Source organism: Lemur catta, chromosome 1, assembly GCF_020740605.2.
Source record: "Lemur catta isolate mLemCat1 chromosome 1, mLemCat1.pri, whole genome shotgun sequence".
Taxonomy (NCBI): Eukaryota; Metazoa; Chordata; class Mammalia; order Primates; family Lemuridae; genus Lemur; species Lemur catta.
The window spans coordinates 267,413,512-267,432,360 of record NC_059128.1 but is presented as its reverse complement, the minus strand read 5'-3'; the positions used below and the strand labels follow the sequence as shown (position 1 = coordinate 267,432,360).

The window sequence follows — 18,849 nt, the reverse complement described above, 5'->3', positions numbered from 1 at the left end:
ATTGATCGGATAAGTCTAAGGCACACCCACATTAAGAAGGGCAATCTGCTTTACTCACAAGTTCCCTGGCTTAAATTTACACTTCAACCAAAAACGCCCTTACAGAAAATCAAGAATAATATTTGACCAAACATATGGGCACCATAGCCAAGTCAAATTGACACATAAAATCAGCCATCAAGGAAATATCTTTTTTTGAAAGAAATATAATTTACCTAAGACATTGCCTCCTTAATTATTCACTTGTTAGATATTTACAAAGGGCCATTTTTTTCCTTTTTCTTTACTTATTGAATTGTTTATTTTTCATCTGAGGCAAGCATGAATTGTCTGGATTATCTCAGGTTTTGACAGTGTGTATTTAATATCAGCTGACATTAATCTGACTAGATCACATCAATTCTTTCTAATATTTGTCATATCTGCATGTTTTTAAAAGTGATAAAAGCCTAAGTTATACAATGGGACAGAGAAACCTAAGCACATCTTATAACAAGTTCTCTATGACCAAGCAAGAGTTTTTTTTTTCTGTTACTTCTGTTTGCTTTCTTAATATTAACACAAAATCTATGGATTAATTTGTGAGATACTATCTCTAGAGAAGCAGTCTGACATCTTATTTTTCTTTAATTCCTTAGTCTCTTTCCAAGTCAAATGAGTATCTGAGAGCTACAGAGATTTAAATTCATAAATTTCATTTTTCTCATATAGTTAATAGAATGATATAGAAATTCTACAAAACAAAAATGTACTATAATCTTAATATTTTAATATATGACTTTAGTTAATATTTTGATTTTTTCAGCTGTAAATAAAATGAGAAAAAACCTTGAATAAAATATATACAGAAGAATAAAGAGGCAAGAAGAGGAGGATAGGAAAATGGAAAAAATACAGAAAGAATGTCTTCATTTTTCTCCTTCATATAAATTTGTAGATAGTGCTTTGCTCTATATTCTATCATAACTTCATATTCTCTGTTTTGTCTTCTTTAATTTATCCTTTGAGAAGAAACATTTTTTTGTATTATTGAGATATATGATCGATAGTTCACAGATGCTTTTCCTGGTATTTTTTGGAGAAAATGTTTACAATTATCATAAGGACCTTCACTAACAAAGAGTAGTTGGATGACCTTTTGAAAACATATTAAGCCCCCTTAACTTACTTGCCTGAAATAATTATTTCTTTTAAGAAATAGTAGAGCATCTGATTATTTGCTACCTTTAAGTATAATTTATCTGAACCCTATTTCCTCATTGATAGTTTGAAAGGAAACTTTTCATCCATATGGTAGGCTGAGCTGATGTGAGAATTACCCATTCAGCTTCAAGCATATACAAATTCACAAAGCATGGTATTTTACATTCTACAGCAAATTTTATTACAAAGTAAAATAAAAGTAATATTTAATTGTCAGAATTAAGAAAAATCTCCAAATCAAAACCATGAGAAGACACTGAAGATACTCAACTTTGGGATAGTCAAACTGAATATTTACCTTGGAGTCTGGGTACTGACATTTAATGTCCACATGAGGGTGAATATGGCACTGTGTCCAGGCCCAATGGAAAAACTGAACGTTTTTGACAAATGCATGAAGTTAATCCTATCAGTGAAATGGAGATTTGAATATCCTGCTAATCAGTGTATGGAATCATCACTCAAATTAGCCATCCACTTGGGGTCATGGGTAGGAAAGAAATTACTATGAAAATCCAAACCATATGCCTGTGTTCCAAGTGAATATTAAATACAAGTTCTTGTTATCTGTGAAGTTTATCAGCCCTGAGCTGAGAAGTTACATAAATGCTCTGTAATTACAAAAATATTTAGGTCTTCTACTGCCCACACCAAATATTACTCCATAAGTATTCATTCCCAGGTCAAGTAGCTAGGGCTCGTATAGAAAAACAATTCCCTCTAAAGAAAAACTCACAGAAAATGATACACCCAGAATACATACGTACTTGCATAAACAGAAGGAGCCCAATGGCAGCCTAGAGGCAGCAGATGTAATAAATGGCAGAATAAGCACCTCAGGAACTCACAACAAAACAATATAAATGGCAATTTAAAATATGCATGTCTGAAGTGCTCAAAATTGTGGAAGAAAATATGTAATCTGTAAGGCACAAAGAGTGTATTATGAAAAAAATGGAGGATAGATTTGAAAAAGAACCAAAATAGCAATTCTAAAACTGAAAAATGTAACCACTAAAATAAATTCATGGGACAGGTTTAAACAGTATGTTGGTTATTAAATGTAGATGTAGTAAAGAAAATCAATCATAAGATGGATATGAGGAAATCTTAGAGAATTTGGTTCAGGGAGATAGTACATGAGATATATGTGTGAGACAAACTAAAATTCTTGCAGAATAGAGTAAGAAGTCCCACATACATCTGTTAAAAGTATTACACTTAGAGGCATTTTGATAAAACTACTGCAGAATGTGAGAAGTTTGGAGGAAAACAGTCAAACTTATTGTGTGATAATAGTTTGCTAGGCTGTCATAACACAGTACCACAGACTGAGTAACTTAACAGAAATTTATGTTCTCACAGTTCTGGAAGCTGAAAGTCCAAGATAAAAATATTGATCTAGTTGGTTTCTCCTGAAATCTGTCTTCATGGCTTGAAGATGGCCACTTTCTCATTGTGTCCTCACATGGTCTTTCCTCTGTACTCATGTAGTCTTGGTGTCGCTTTATGTGTCATATTTTTTTCTTCTTATAAGAACACCAGTCAGATTGGGTTTGCTCTAATGTCCTCATTTTAAGTTAATCACCTCTTTTAAGCCTTATCTGCAAATACAGTCACATTCTGAGGTACTGGGGTTAGAACTTCAACATATGAATTTGGCAGGGAAGAGCACAGTTCAGACCATAACACTTATCAAAGGACAAAAAGGATATTTTTTAAAAAATGACTAGCAATCAGACCACTATTTTAAAATAGATACCTGGAAGAAATGGAATAATGCCTTCCAAACACTAATAGAAAATATCAATCTAAAAATCCACACAAAAAGGGAATATTTTCAAGAAAGTGAAATAGATATAGTAAGAAATAAAAATCCAATTAATATTCACACATTCTCACTGAAAAATTAATAGTTATTGGATTTCAGAGTGAAAGACATGAGAAAGAAATAATAGTATTAACATTTAGCAAAGGGATATTAAACATTGTGGTGTATCTAAATAATTATTTATTACAAAAGTAATGATAATAATAAAGACAATCATGATGATGTGATGGACAACTTATTTAGAGGGTGTTAAAGTGACGTATAAAAATTGTAGATAAATAGAAAGTGGAAGGTGTTTTCCTACATTGAATACACATATATTTGCACAGAATTACTTGTATTAGTAAGAAGAAAGATATAGGGCTACATTTTCCATTTTTTTAGGTAAAAAGGTTTTAAAAAGTATAGTCACATAAAAATTATAATGGATAATTTACAAACTAGGAGGAGAAAAGAAGAAATAATAAAAAATTAATAAATTGTTTAAAAATAAGTAATGAAGCAAAAGAAAAAATCTATTAAAACATCACATAAGATCATAAATAAGAAAAAATAATCTCATGTACAAATATCATGATTATGAAATTGAATGAATAAAACCAAAATTTATGTAGAATTTCTATAATACTTAAAATTCACATACCTACCATTATATATTGTTTATAGTTATATATGTGTGTGTATGAAAGTAATATATTACATATATAATACATAACAAATATTACTTGTACTTTATATAACATATGTGATATATGTTAATATAATTATATTGACATCTATATATTAAAAGCAAGGAAATTTAGATTAATATAAATCTGAGAGCTCAAAGTTTTATATAAAATTAGTCCCATTTCTACTCTAATTGGATTTTTAAAGATTCTTTAATGTGCCCTATGAGAAATGAAAATAAAGTCTTCAAATGGGAAATAGTTCAGGAATTGTAATATTTGTCTGTGATATTGCTACTGGTTCTAATGGTCAGGATAGGAGTGGTCATTGCCATTAGCTACTCCCCTGACCCCCCAATAGATTTATCTGTCTTTACCTACCACTCACCTCTCCCTAGTCTCTCTGATGACATTAAAATAGCTCCATTCAATTATATTCTAAATTGTGTATTGCTAACGCACTATGTTTCAGGCATTAGTTTAGGCTCTTAGAATAATAAAAAATAAAACATCTGGTCAGTAAGATTTCTGCTTTTAGGAGTTTTACCGTTAAAAAGAAAGGAATTGAACACAAAGTAGTAACAAAAAGTGTGATGACTGCAAAGATAAGATTATATTCAAAGGACTTTTCACAAAGAAATAAGTGATTATTCTTGCCTGTTGGGTAAGAGAAGATTATTTTAAAAGAGGACACATTTGTGCTGTACATTGAATAAGGAATTTAATATCCCAAGTTAGTCAAGAAAATAAAAGAATTTTCAGTCAGAAGGAATGAACTTAGCGTAATGGTTTTGATAAATTTCAAATATAATGAAGTTGCCAGAACATGCATTGCCAAGGGGTAATAGAAGACGTGGTGAGAAAGTTGAGCCAGAGGAGTATCTGGGATCAGCAGACATTTTTTTGTAAAAGGCTGGAGAATAAATATTTCAGGCATACAGGCCAAACACTTTGTGACGCAAATGTTCAACTTTGCTGTTATAGCATGAAAGCATGAATAGACAATATATTAAAAAATGGTGCACACAGTCTGGGGGATGGACACGCTTGAAGCTCTGACTTGGGTGGGGCAAAGACAATATACATAACCTAAACATTTGTACCTCTATAATATGCTGAAATAAAAAAAAATTAAGAAATGGATATGTTATATTTCAATAAATTTTATTTACATAAACAGTCAAGAGGCAAGAATAAGCTTGGAGCTATAGTTTACTAACTTCTGAGCTAGGTAATTACACACATGTACAAATAACTCTGAGTAGATTCTCCTTGAACTAAAAAAAAATTAACTTTTAATATTAATTAAAAGTTCTACTTGAATTTTGTGTTCTATTTGTTTGGAAAAATAACAAATAAAGTGTGATCAGATGACAGTGGATTGGGAAGTATTCTCTCCATTTTTATTTTATCCCATACATTAAAAATTCAAGTGCTTTCACAATTTACAATTGCAAAGATATGGAATCAACCTAAGTGCCCATCAACTGATGAGTGAATAAAGAAAATGTGGGGGTGGGTGTGTATATACACCATGGAATACTACTCAGCTGTGAAAAAGAAGGTAATAAAGTCTTCTGCAGCAATTTGGATGGAACTGAAGGTCATTTTTCTAAGTGAAGTAACCCAGGAACAACAACAACAACAAAAAAAACCCAAACAAATATTGCATGTTCTCACTTATAAGTGGGAGCTAAGCAATGGGTGTGCATTGTCATACACAGTGAATTAATGGATATTGGAGACTCAGAAATGGGAGCGGGGAGAGGGATGCAGGATGAAAAATTACCTCTTGGGCACAACGTACACTATTCAGATGACAGGTAAATTAAAAGTCTAGATTTCTTCACTATACAATTCATCAATGTAAAAAAAATTCACTTATAGCCCCTAAATGCTCTTAAATAAAAAATTTAAAAATAAAATAAAATTTTAAGTCAACATAAAAAATTAAAGTGCTTTTGTGTTAAAATAAATATATGTTAGCAAAAACTGAGATAGAATGTGCCAGGGAAATACAGGTCTACAATCCCTTAGGTACACTTCTAAAAAACAGGAAGCTTTATTGTATAATAGATGCTACTTCCTGGCCTGATTCAATTAATTTAGAAGGAAAATCTAGCAGGGAGTAATGTGAAGTTATTTAAAGAATCTCTGTGTTCTATTATTAAGTGTTAATATGTATATCTTTTGTTGAAGATCTATAAATGCATTTCATTGTGTAGGATGTCCTTTACATTACAAAATCTGCCAATAATGCTATGTATTGTAAAATATGTCACATAGTATCTTTGTAATTAAAGAAACCAAGCTCTAAAACTTTTATTGCTAATGAGTTTCAGATAAGGGAGTTTAAATACATAAAAAAAGATTTAAGACATAATCTCCAGAATAAAAAAAAATATTAAAGAGCTTAATGGGTCCTTTATGGCTTTCCTGCATGACCTGCTGCGAATAAGAAAGGCAGAGATTTCAGAAACCTTAAATTTTTGCCCCACATTTCCTACCTTCCATAGTGGAAGCCACATAGAGGCAGGCCACTGGGAGCCTTCGTTTTACCATTTGAGACTCACTCACCATTTTAAGAATTGTGCATTCCTCGAGAGCCCTCTCTCACTCCCAATGGATTAAAGCCATGTGAAAGCCTGAGTTTCTACTGAAATTGTGGGAGTGAGAGCTTTTGACAACCATTGTGCTGCAAGAAAAATGCCATCTTGCATCATTAGTCAAAACTAGGACGGCACTTTGCCATCAGAGGCCAGCACCCTGGTCTTAGCCCCATCTTCCTTAATTATATTACAGCAGTAGCCACCTCAAGCTTCTTTCTTTTTCTGTTCTTGCCCTCTAACAGTCTGCTTTCAATACAGCACCCTGATTATCTTTTTAAAATGTGGGTTGAGTCATAAAAATCTTCTACTCCACACCCTGCAGTGGTGTCCCAGCATCCTCAGAACAAAAGATGAAGCCCTTAAATCAGACAAAATGCTTTTTACAGAGCAGCTCACAAATTAATTCTCTGAACTCATCTTCTCACACTGATCTCTGTTTTGGCATTCATCTCACACAGCTCAGAGCTTTTCCACACACTACCCTCTCTGCATTGAATATTCTTCACATATATCTACGTGGATACCTTCATTGTTGTTGTCAATCTTTGACCAAATGTCAGTTTTACAATGAAGGCTGTCCTGGCCACCTATATCTAATTGCACCAGCCTCCCCCATCACTGCTTTCACAGATCATATATATATACCGACTCCTCCTTAATCTGATGTCTTTTTAAAAATCCGTAGCAATTGTAACCTTTTAAATTACAATATAATTTATTCATGTATTATACTTAACGATAATAAGGGCAGGAACTATAATCTATTTTGATCACTGTAATATGCTAAGTTCCTAGAACAGGATCTGTCACATATTAGGTATTCAAAAAACATTTCTTATATGAATGAATAATTAATTAAGATGATGGCATGAGTATTTGGCTGAAATTACACACTATGATAATTGAAGTGTGTGATTACTGAAAAACAGTGGATAAAAATCAGGAGATCCGAATTTATTTCTTGTTCTGTCATTACTTGGCTGTGCTAATTAAACTTGGACGAATCACTTGAGATGGATGTCAGCGACATACATCATCAGTTTAAAAAATATAAAGAAAGAATCTTGGGCTAGATTATTTCTTATTTCTTCTAGCTTTCACATTCTTTTTTTTTTTCTGAATTTAAGATTTAAAACTTGCTTACTTCAAAAGGATATGAAGTGGTGTAATGTATTAAGTAACACAAAATGGACAATGGGCTGAATAGCTTCTATATTCTTTCCAGAAACCTTCTCCACCTTTCCTCACTCTGCTGTATGTCCTGGGAAACTGACTTGGACAGACTCTTGTGTCAGCTGGATTTTTGTTGGATCCAATCCATGATAAGCTGCAACAGATCTAAGGAATGAAGGTGAATGAACTCAGAGTATTTATTCCTCTGTCTCCCTCTTTGCACTATCTTCTTCTGCTGCCTTTCTTCCTCACCAAAGGAAGCCACTCTTCTCAGGGCTATCAATTTTACATGACTCTCTCCCTACAACCTACTCCCCTCTTCCCTTCTTATCATGCAACTGGGACTAGCTTTCACATTCTATCATCAGTGGGTATTCTATTGTTTTTTCACAGAAATTATTAGAGGAAGAATTGTGCTAAATGTTAAACAATCAATTTATAAAGAAACTTTAGGAATGTATAACTTCTAGCAGAAATTGAAATAAGAGTTGTTGAAGGAATTAATTTGTAGCTGTAATTTTATATATTCAAAGGTAAGTTTATGATTGAATTGCAGAGTATAGCGCTAGGAGGAAAAAAAGAAATGTGCCCCACTGCCATCTTTGCCATGGTGTGAACACAGCTAACAGTAGCAATAAAAACACAAAATCTATTAATGGGTCACATTGTTCTTCATGCAATGGAGAAAGATCCTTTTGGGACTCTAGAAAGGACACTCCTGGAAGTGAACCACGGGAGTGAAATTCATTCTTACTCTTGTTAGTTTGACAAATGTATCTGTAGTTAATAATGGTTATAGGCTTTCAGAGAACAAAGAATGACCTAACCATTCACAAAGTTTTCCTGATAAGAATAAGATATCAGGTGTTAGTCCAATAATAATGCTGTCAGCAGTGAGTCCATTTCTAGTATTTATGAAAAAATTGCCTTCTGTCTCTGCATGGTGAGTATAAGAGGGTGCAGTTGTATATTAATTTACATTTTCCCTATTAATACTAAGTTTAAAAAAGCCACATGTAATCAATTCAGAAAGTTCTTGACAACCAAGGGGAAGATTATATTAGTCATTATCAGTTAGCTTTCCACATTGATTAAGCATTAGTGGCTTTGGCTTAATATCAATATTCAAGTACAGCTAAAAAAATTGATAGATAAATGTATAAAATGAGGGTATAAAAGTCATTAAAATAAATTCACATAGATGAAATGTATAAATGTAATCAAAAACCTTTCTTCAGCTTAATTTTCTCATCTGTGTATCAAGCAGTTGTCAAGGCATATCTATGTTTTACCCCCTATATTAGGATAAACCAGGATGAGGCTTGAAAGACAGCCACATCATCAAGTTAGGAGACTTTTGGGTCGTTGAATCAAAATGACAAGAATAAGAAGGAAATCAGGCCAATTAATAGAAGCACAGACATTACAGAGAAGTCCTGCAAGAGGAGCCAGGAGTAACTCAAAGTAAATTATTTAAAGATGGATGTGGGGGTATTGGGATCACAGGATGGGTTGAGCAAGGACCCTGTTAAGTATATTTCATATGGGACATGGTAAATGTGTATCTTAGTCCATATAGTCTGCTATAATAAAATAAAATAAACTATGCAGCTTATAAACAACAGAAATTTATTTCCCACAGTTCTGGAAGCTGAGAAGTTCAAAATCAAGTGGGCAGCAGATTTGGTGTCTGGACGGGGTCCTCTTCTTCATAGATGTAGCTTCTAGCCATATTTTCACATGATAGAAGGATCTAACTAGCTCTCTGTGGTTTCTCTTATAAGGGCTCTAATCCCAATTATTATAGATCTGCTTTCATGACCTAATCACCTCCCAAAAGATCCCACCTCCTATTACCAACTCCTTGGATCTTAGGATTTCAGCATATGAATTTTTTGGGAAAAACATTCAAAATATAGCTTTCCACCTTTGTCCTGACCAAATTTATTCTTTCTCATAGGCAACATACATTCTTTCTATCACAACAGCCCTAAAAGTATTACGTTATTCCAGCATCACCTTAAAAGTCTAAAGTCCAAAGTGTCACCTGAATACCATCTAAGTTATGTATGAGTAACACTCAAGATACCATTCATTTTGAGACAAATTGCTCCCAAGCTGTGAACATGTAAAATCAAATACAGCGTGTCCTTCCAAAAGACCATGGTGGGACAGGCATAGGAAAGGCTTTCTGCTTTCCCATCACAAAAAGGAGAAATGTAAAAGAAGGAAAGAGTTGTAGATCCAATCAATTTCAAAACTTAGCAGGGCAAACAACTTTAAATTAAGGCTTGATAATGATCTTTTACTCTTTGTCCTATGTTCTGGACACACTGGAACAGAGGTTGGGCCCCCAGTGCTCTGGCCAATTTCACCTCCATGGCTTTGCTGGGACAAGCCTATACTATGGTTCTCATGGGTTAGAGTCAAGTCTGTGAAGCTTTCCTAGGCTAGAGTTACACCCTGGTGGCTCTACAGGTCTTGGGTTTTGGGAGCAGCCATGCCCCACAATTTCACTAAGCATTGCCTTAATGGGGGCTCTCTATTTTAGCCCCACCCCTATGTCAGTTGTCTGACTGTGCCTCATGGCTCCCCCAGGGCAGCCTTTGAAATCTAGTTTGAGGAAGCAATGTTCCTACAGTTCTTGTACTCTGCACAATGGTGGAGATGGCACCATGAACACACCACCAAGATTTAGGACTTGTGCTCTCTGGATGGACAGCCACCATAACCTACACTGTATTGGCCCACTGGCAAAAATCATGATACTGGAATGTGAGAGTGAAGCCTTGAGCTAGCTCTGCACCCAAACCCCTTAAATTCTGGGCCTGTGATGGAAGAGGTGGTCCTGATGATCTCCAAAATGCCTTTGGGGCCATTCCTCTATTACCTTGATAAATAGCACCTGGTTTCCAATGATATTAAACATACTGATTATGTTTATCAAATAGTAACTTGGCTACACCATTGATGTTCTTTCCTGAACACATTTTCTCATTTTTCATAGGCTGAGAATTTTCAAATCTTTAAGTTCTGCTTTCTTTTAGATTAAAAATAATGTCTTTGAATCACATCTCTCTCCTTGTGTTTTACAATAAACGTTCAAGAGATGCTAGAATATATTTTCAACACTCTATTTATAAATTTCTTCAGCCAAATATCCTAGTTTGTTGTTCACAAGTTCTAGCTTTCACAAAACACTGGGACATGAACACAATTCGGACAAATTTTTTGATATGTTATATAACAAAGGTCACCTTTCCTTCGGTTTCCAATATTTCTCATTGCATTTGAGACCTCATTAGAATGGTCTTTATCATTCGTACTTCTACCAACATCATGACCACTTAATAATGTCAGAGACTAGGCTTTCCCTGAAGCTCTCTTCTTCTTCTAGACTCTCACCAAAATCACCCTTAATGGCCCATTCATGGCAATGTAGGCTTTTCTTAGCATGCACCTGAATACTCTACACATTGCTCAGTTCCAAAACTGCTTCCACATTTTTAGATATACCGTCATGCCCTGCATAACAACATTTCTGTCAATGACTGACCACATATACAACAATAGTCCCATAAAATTATAATCCTGTATCTTTACTGTATCTTTTCTAGGTTTTGATATGTTTAGATACACAAATATTTATCATTGTGTTACAATTGTTTATAGTATTCAGTACAATTCCATCCTGTACAGGTTTATAGCCTAGGAGCAATAGGCTATAACCACTAAGCCTATGTGTGTAGTAGGCTACACTACACTACACACATCTAAGTTTGTGTAATATACTTTATGGTGTTCACACAACAAAATCACCTAATGACACATTTCTTAAAAATGTATCCCTATCGTTAAGCCATGCATGATTTTATTTAGTAGCAAAACCCCACCACTGCTACTGATTTCTGTCTTAGACTATTTGGACTGCTATAACAAAATACAGTAAACTGGGTAGTTTATGAATTGCAGAAAATTATTTTTCACATTTCTCAAACCTAGGAAGTCCAAGATCAAGGGGCCGACAGAGTTGGTGTGGTCAGGACCCACTTCCTCAGAGATGATGCCTTCTAGCTGTGTCCTTGTATGGCAGGAGGGGCTGGGTAGCACTCTGAGATCTCTCTTATAAGAACACTAATCCCAATTATGAAGGATTTGTTCTGATGATTCACCTCCAAGTACCATTGCCTTGGGCATTAGGATTTCAATATATGAATTTTGAGGGACACAAACATTCAGACCATAATAGTATGTACAGACTGTTCACCACAGCTATGCTGAAAATAAAGTTGGGCCAAGGGGATGAACATGAGGCACAAAAAGCCCAAGCTCGTGTTACAGCTCCTTTAGAATTTGTCCAGCAGATTTTCCAGTTCTCACCAGAAGACCCCCTCACGTTTTTTTTTTTTTTAAAGCAGATGCTACGCTAGGCAAATATATAGAAGTATATTTGTGAAATAGGATATAATACAGCTCATATTAAATAAAACATAATTTCAGTAAATTCAATATTCAAGTAGTATTTTCTGAAGCACATATGTGCCATACTTATAAAACATGATATTATTAAAATGACTTCTTTATATCTTTTCACTGGATTCATGAGATATTCAATGGGTTCATTCATACATTCGTTCAGCAGATATCTACTGAGGGTTCACTATGTCTAGACTTGTACTTTTATAATATGGGCAAACATTGATGAATGTGGCAGACAAGGATACACTTACATAGACTTCACATTTAGTGGAGAAGACTAAGGGCTTATATTGTGCAAAAACTAGTGGAAGTAGGGTTCTTACCATTAATACAATTTAGTTAATATTCACACATTTTGTAAGCCATGGAAAATTTAGATTTTCTAAATCATAGCTCATGTGTCTACTGTTACATTGTCTATAGTTACCTATAAGTAAACTATTGAGTGATTTATAGTTTACTTCATTCAATTTGAGTTATAGCTTTTTTAGAACAGTTTATGCAATTAAAGATTTGGCTGCAACACATATTATCCAGCAATATTTATGAAATTGCTTGAGTGTACTTGGAGTAATGTTTGAGAATTAGTTGAGGTAGCATATCACCCAAGGCTGGAAGAATTCTCAGTAATTTCTTATGTTCTTGGATAAATCATCTTTAAATATCATAAATAGATCAATTCTTGAGTTTTATGTTATTCACGATGTTATATATGCATAGCCAGTATAACAGTAAGTTTTCAGATTAAAATGACTTGCATAGCTTTTAAAATTTAAAATACCACTCAGATGTTTCTTATTTTTCAAGGTTATGCATCAAACATTAGAGAAAGGCAAGGTCATAACCTCCAACTCTGCCCATGCAAATTCAAATATGAGTCAGTGTGGCCTCAATCAAAATATAATAATCCCTGTAGAATATAGATTCATTTATCATTAATGAAAGTAAATCGTAGAAGATAAAACAGCACTATTTATTTATTTTAATTCCTCTATTAATATTTTTGTGAGTAATGTAATTTCATATCCATGAAGCAATATGAAGCACATGTTAGTTCTTATTCTGTCTATAAGGACACTGTCATGTTTAAATTACTGCATGTAATTTACTTTTCCTGAAGCTTTCGTATTTCTTTCTTTGAAAGAAATGTTTTCATTATTAATTTGCATAATGCATTGCCATGTACATGTTTGAACTATTAAAAGATGCCTAAGGATGCAACTGTCTCTCAGCTATAAACCTATGCTTCTTTGTACAGGGATGCTGGGCTGGGACTTGGATCCTCTAAAGTACGTTTCACCTTTAACAGGAGCTAGCTGGCAGTTACTGCCTAGGGAAAACTAGCGGGAAATTAAAAGGTAAGAGTAAGCAGAATTTACTTCTTTCTGCATTCATGCTGTATCTATCGGCTTTTCCTAACAATGTCTTTCATCTTGACAGTAAACCTCCAGCAGTTGATTTCATTATCTATATTTTTTTAGTGTTTTCAATATTAGCCTCATCTCTACTCAGAGATACCAGTGGCAGCCAGGCAAAATACTCTCCCCCAAAATCTGAGTTTCAAATCCATGGGCTTCTTCTACAATTTCAGGTTTTGATAACCTCAAACTCATCTCCTCTGTTAACCCAGTCTTAGTGATGGTAAGCACTTGGTTTATTTGTTGTCTTTCTAATCTCATTTTTCACTATTGCTTTTCTGCCTTGCAAAAACCCATGTAACCCATTTCCTCTGTTAAATAAATTCATATGACTTCTGTTTTCTTCACAGAGCCACGATTAATACAAAGGTATTTTCATTAATAGACTTATGAAATTCTCTCAAGTCCTGACTTCAGTAAACATACAGAATTTTCTAATATTAAATGTTAATATAAAAAGGCTGACTTCTTTTCTAGACAAGGTGATACAGACTAGTTTTTTTTTCCTTGCTCCTCCCTACTAAGCACAGCTATAAACCGTGCATATAATGCAATAGACAGCCAAAAGAAAACTCTGAAATAATAAAAAGAAACAGATGAACTAGTTTGGGACTCCATGCTGAGAAACAACACAGTGACAGGGCATCTTACCCACTCAACAGACAAAAGTGACTCAAGTCTGATGTTTCTTGACACCCAACATAACAACACAGGTGGCTTGTATAGGACTCATCCTACCCTAGATCAAATGAGATTCTGCTGCAGGGAGATGCTCATCCAGAAAGGTACTCTTCATCCCCACAGAATAGAAAATTTCTTTACTTATCCAGAGACACCTGGGCAAACTTCTGCTCTCTCATACTTTACCAGTAGGGATTAGCAGGAGTTGCAGCAGTGTCAGATAAACCAAATAGACCAAAATAATGAAATTTAAAAAAAGGTTTGATAATTGAACCACAGCCAAAAGCATTAGGCAAAGACCTATGTGCTAAACCTAAGCGAGATGACTGCCTCCTAAAATAAAATATTTAAATAGGACTCAGAGTTTCCTGACATAATAGGCTATACTTCTAATATGAAAGGCAAAATCACCCTTCATACAAAGAGCAAGTAAAATCACGATGAGATTGAGAAAAGATAATCAACTGATACAAATACTGAAGTGATTCAGATGTATTCATTATCTGATAAGGATATTAAAACAGGTAACTTATGTAAGCAAAGTGTTTTTACTCCCATAATACTCTGAAATTAAAAAAAAATAAAGTGGGTATACAAGAAATATATAACAGTAGTTGGTAGGAAGGATATTTGTTTCTCTTATGTAGCCTTTTAAAACTTTTGAATTTTGATGAATAATGTATGGTCTATTAAAAATGAGTAAATAAAAAATTCTTAAAAGATAAATTATAAATTTTCTTGAAACAAGAAAATAGGAAATCCAAACAAAGAAATAGAAGTTATAAAAAATAAGAAAATGGAAATTATAGAATAAACAAGTAAAATAACAGGAAAAAAAAGTTTGCTGCTTGGGCTCAATAGTAGACAGGATTTAACAAAGTATATAATTAATGAACTTGAGGATAGACCAATAGAATTTGTCCAATCTTAGCCACAGAGAGAACACATGGACAGTCAAAAAAAATAACAGAGCCTAAGATCCAATGTCTTTGTCAGTGTAATCCCCTCAAACAAAAAGGTAAAAGAGAATAGGCTTAAAAAAGTGTTCAATAACGTAATGGTTAAAAACTTCTAAATTTGGCAAAAGACATAAGCCTGTAGATCCAAGAAGCTGAAAAAAATCCCAAAAGGATAAATCCAAACAAAACTATGCCAAGATGTATCATATTCAAACTTTCAAAAACTAAGAAAAAGAAATAATCATGAATGGCACCAGAGAAACAAATGCACCACCTATAGGTTAAAACCAATTTGAATGACAGTGTAGTTTTAATTTTAAATAATGGAGGCAGGAAGGAAATGGTATAACATTTTACAAGTGCTGAAAGAGAAGAATTATGTGTCACAGATTCGATAGCCAGCAAAAAATATCCTTCAAGAATGAAGAAGAAATAAAGACCAGCAATAACTATTAAAAAAAATTGTCACTAACAGACTTAAAGACGAACTAAATGAATTTTATCAAACAGAAATAACATGATAAAGGAATGTTAGACCATCAGGAAAGAATAATAAACATAAATATGGACATATTCAATAAACTATCTTAATCCTAAAATTTAAAAATCATACAGGATAATTGAAACAAATTTGATATTCAATTGAAACATCATTTGATATTCAACATAATTATATCTAAAAAATTGGAAATGTGAAGGGACTTATGGGAAGTGATAAAATGTTGATACTGGTAGATTGTAATAATTCACAAAGTCATATATGTAATAAGTTTTATACACACACACACACACACATATATACACACCCAAAGCAATGTCTATAAACATTTTACAAAGAGTAATAATTAAAAACACTATAAATCAAAATTGAAGCCTAATCAAGGAGGCCACAAAACAGAATTAAGAAAAATAGTACATAAATGGAAAACAAATAACAAAAGAGCAGACTTTAACATATTAGCAAGTATCGTCAATATAAATTGCCTCTACATTTGTATACATAATTAAATACAACAATTAAAACATAGGGATTGGGAGAGTAGATTAGAACAAACACACACACACAGAGATAAACTATATTTTATTTATTAGAAATTTAGAATTCAGTGATACTTGTTTGTTGAAAATGAAGAAATAAAACAAGATATATCATGCAAACATTACTGAAAAAACAGGAGTAGCTATTATTAATCTTAGCAAAAGTAGATTTCAGAGCAAAAATTAACTATAGCTACAAAGAAGGTAACATAATGATATCAATGAAAAATCAACAAGGATCCTAATGTGTATGCACAAAAAAATAAAACCTTAAAATGCAAAAAGTGATGAAGATAAAAAGTAAATAAATCCACAGTTATACTTGGGGGCTTCAACATCTCACTCTCAGCGATTGACAGAACTACTAGACAAAAAATGAGCCCGGATATAAAAAAAATCAAACAATGTTTTATATGTGTGAGAATATTAGAAGTATACTGCAGATATGCCAAAAACAACTAGCAATGAAAGTAAGAAAACACATAGGATAATTTTAAGATACTGTGGATATTTTTTTCTGTAGGAATGTAAAGTTAATGTTATAAGAACTTAGTAAAAGTAGAGTTCTTTAGGGACTTTTCTTAAGAAAGCTTGAGATGAGTACAATTTGCTTTCACAAATATGAGCATATATGTGTCTGTATTTGTGCTACAGGGCAGTAAATAACATTCTAGAAACTGGCGATGATATATAGAAGCATTTAGTTTATAGTTGAAAGGTACAAAAAGCATGTTTTAAGAGATTAAGAGATTGTTTTGTCTCATTCTCAATTTCTTGACCTACTACTAAAAGTGATAGTTGATCTATAATTCTTTGTCAAGTAAATACTCAATATGTTTTTGGTTTTGAGGAGTTATCTGAGAAAATTTTTGAACTGAACTCTAAAAATTCAAAATATATCATATAATCAACATACTGATAACCATTTATAATTAATTCAGCAATCCCTCTTTTTATAAAAAGTCTATATAGAATAATATGTTCACCAAACTCATGTATTAAAAGTCATCATTCTGCAATATTTCTACAGATGTTTGAATGGTTGAATTTTAGGCAGTTTATTTTATAATAACATAGCAACAACTGATCATTGTGCCACTTTTTTCAATTCATTTAATGAGGTAAATATCTTGAGTGCTTTATGTTAGATGCTGGATCATAAGATCTCTTGAACAAAAATAATGCCTGCAAAATTTCCTGCAATGGCAGTAATGAAAAAAAGTAATGATGCTCTCTGTTTATTTCTCTTATTTAAGATGATTAGTCTCCCCTAATAATAGAAAGACTTGAAGTCTAGAAGAAAAAAAGAAGAGGCCACAGGATGAAGAGGAAGAAGAGAAGGTAAGAGAAAATATAATATTATTCCACATATTTTTCCCAACTTTAAAATTTATTTCCTTTGGTTCTTTCAAAGATCTGCATCCTGTCAATTAAAATAGAAGGAAGGAGAAAGAGATAAATACATGTGTCAAAAACATTTGTAGTAGCTGAAGTCTAAAATGTTTTATGTCTGATGCTTGCTTGTTTAAATAAGAAGTGAGACTGGTTTGTAAGCAGGGGATGAGTTTGGGAGAGAAAGACAACAATGGTGGTCAGAGGTTTGAGGAAAACAGAAAACATGTGAATACACTATAGTGAAAAGCACTGGAATAACTAATGGGAGAAACAGAGTAGGATGTGTGAAAAGAAGAAGTGTTCTTAAATTATTTTGGTGCTTAACAATGCAGTTGAATGACATTCTAGCAGTAGTCATCCTCTAAGTGTGATTACTGAGAAAGAAGGCAGAATGGCGTCTTCAGACAAGGATAGGGATCAGCAAGCGTGGATAAATCAAATGAAAGCAGATAAAAGGCATATAGAATAACAACACAATAAATGATGGAAAATATTATTTCAATCAGAGAGTATGATTTAATACAATTTTTTAAAAATCATTTTTAAACACCATTATGCCTCCAAATATGTCTTTTCAATATATCATTGAATCTAATGGCAGTTTCCATGAAAAACAGTCAGTGGAAAGCACGTGGACTTCTTGGCTGAGTTTATATGGTTATTAATCTTTCTCAAATGATTTGGCATCATAAAGCATCATTCTTGTAAGTATATGTGTCTTCGCCTGTCTGATTTTGGCACTGAAATTCTTGTTCATCTTCAAATTTAGACTTTTCATTAAAAGTCAAAAAATAGTGTTTAATCTTAAAGTAGCAGGCAAGTTCCCCTTTCCAAGTTCTCTAAGATCTGAATAGTCTTTTGTTTTTAAAGAGACACTTTTATGATAGCATTAGCTAGGATTAAACCTGAAGCTTTTCTCAGAGATTATAGAAATTCACTAGTTAGAAACCAGCAAAGTTATTCAAATGGCAGTGCATTAAATGCAGAAAGAATGCAGATGTGACACTATCTCAGGATTATATAGCAGTTTTCCTGGGGAAATATAGAGCTGGATATCTCTAAATGATAGAAAGGAAGGCAGAAGGCAATGTTTTTAGCATTACAATGAAACCATAATGAGGCTTCACAGAATCTAATAACTTCATTGCAAGACGAAATACTCCCTGGACCATTGCAATCCACTGGTAATACTGGTATTTACGTATAGGTGTGGGTGGGAAGAATGTGGCTCCCCAGCACATTTGGGGCATATAATCCATCAGTGAAGATGCTCCAGAGATAGATAAATTTTACAAATGCCCCACAGTGAACAGATAAATTGTTTACATGCCATCTCCTCATTCGAGTGTTAGGTGACTTCAGAAATGTTAAATGGAAATGACATTAATTTAAATT

At 33.3% G+C, this 18,849-nt stretch overlaps 1 non-coding gene across 1 annotated transcript; it reads left to right on the top strand.

The window, feature by feature from the left end:
• The first annotated feature begins 11,814 nt into the window (after nucleotides 1-11,814).
• Nucleotides 11,815-11,876, top strand: LOC123631275. The gene has a single exon (XR_006733116.1). It is a non-coding gene; the product is annotated as a U7 small nuclear RNA (small nuclear RNA).
• Nucleotides 11,877-18,849: the final 6,973 nt, after the last annotated feature.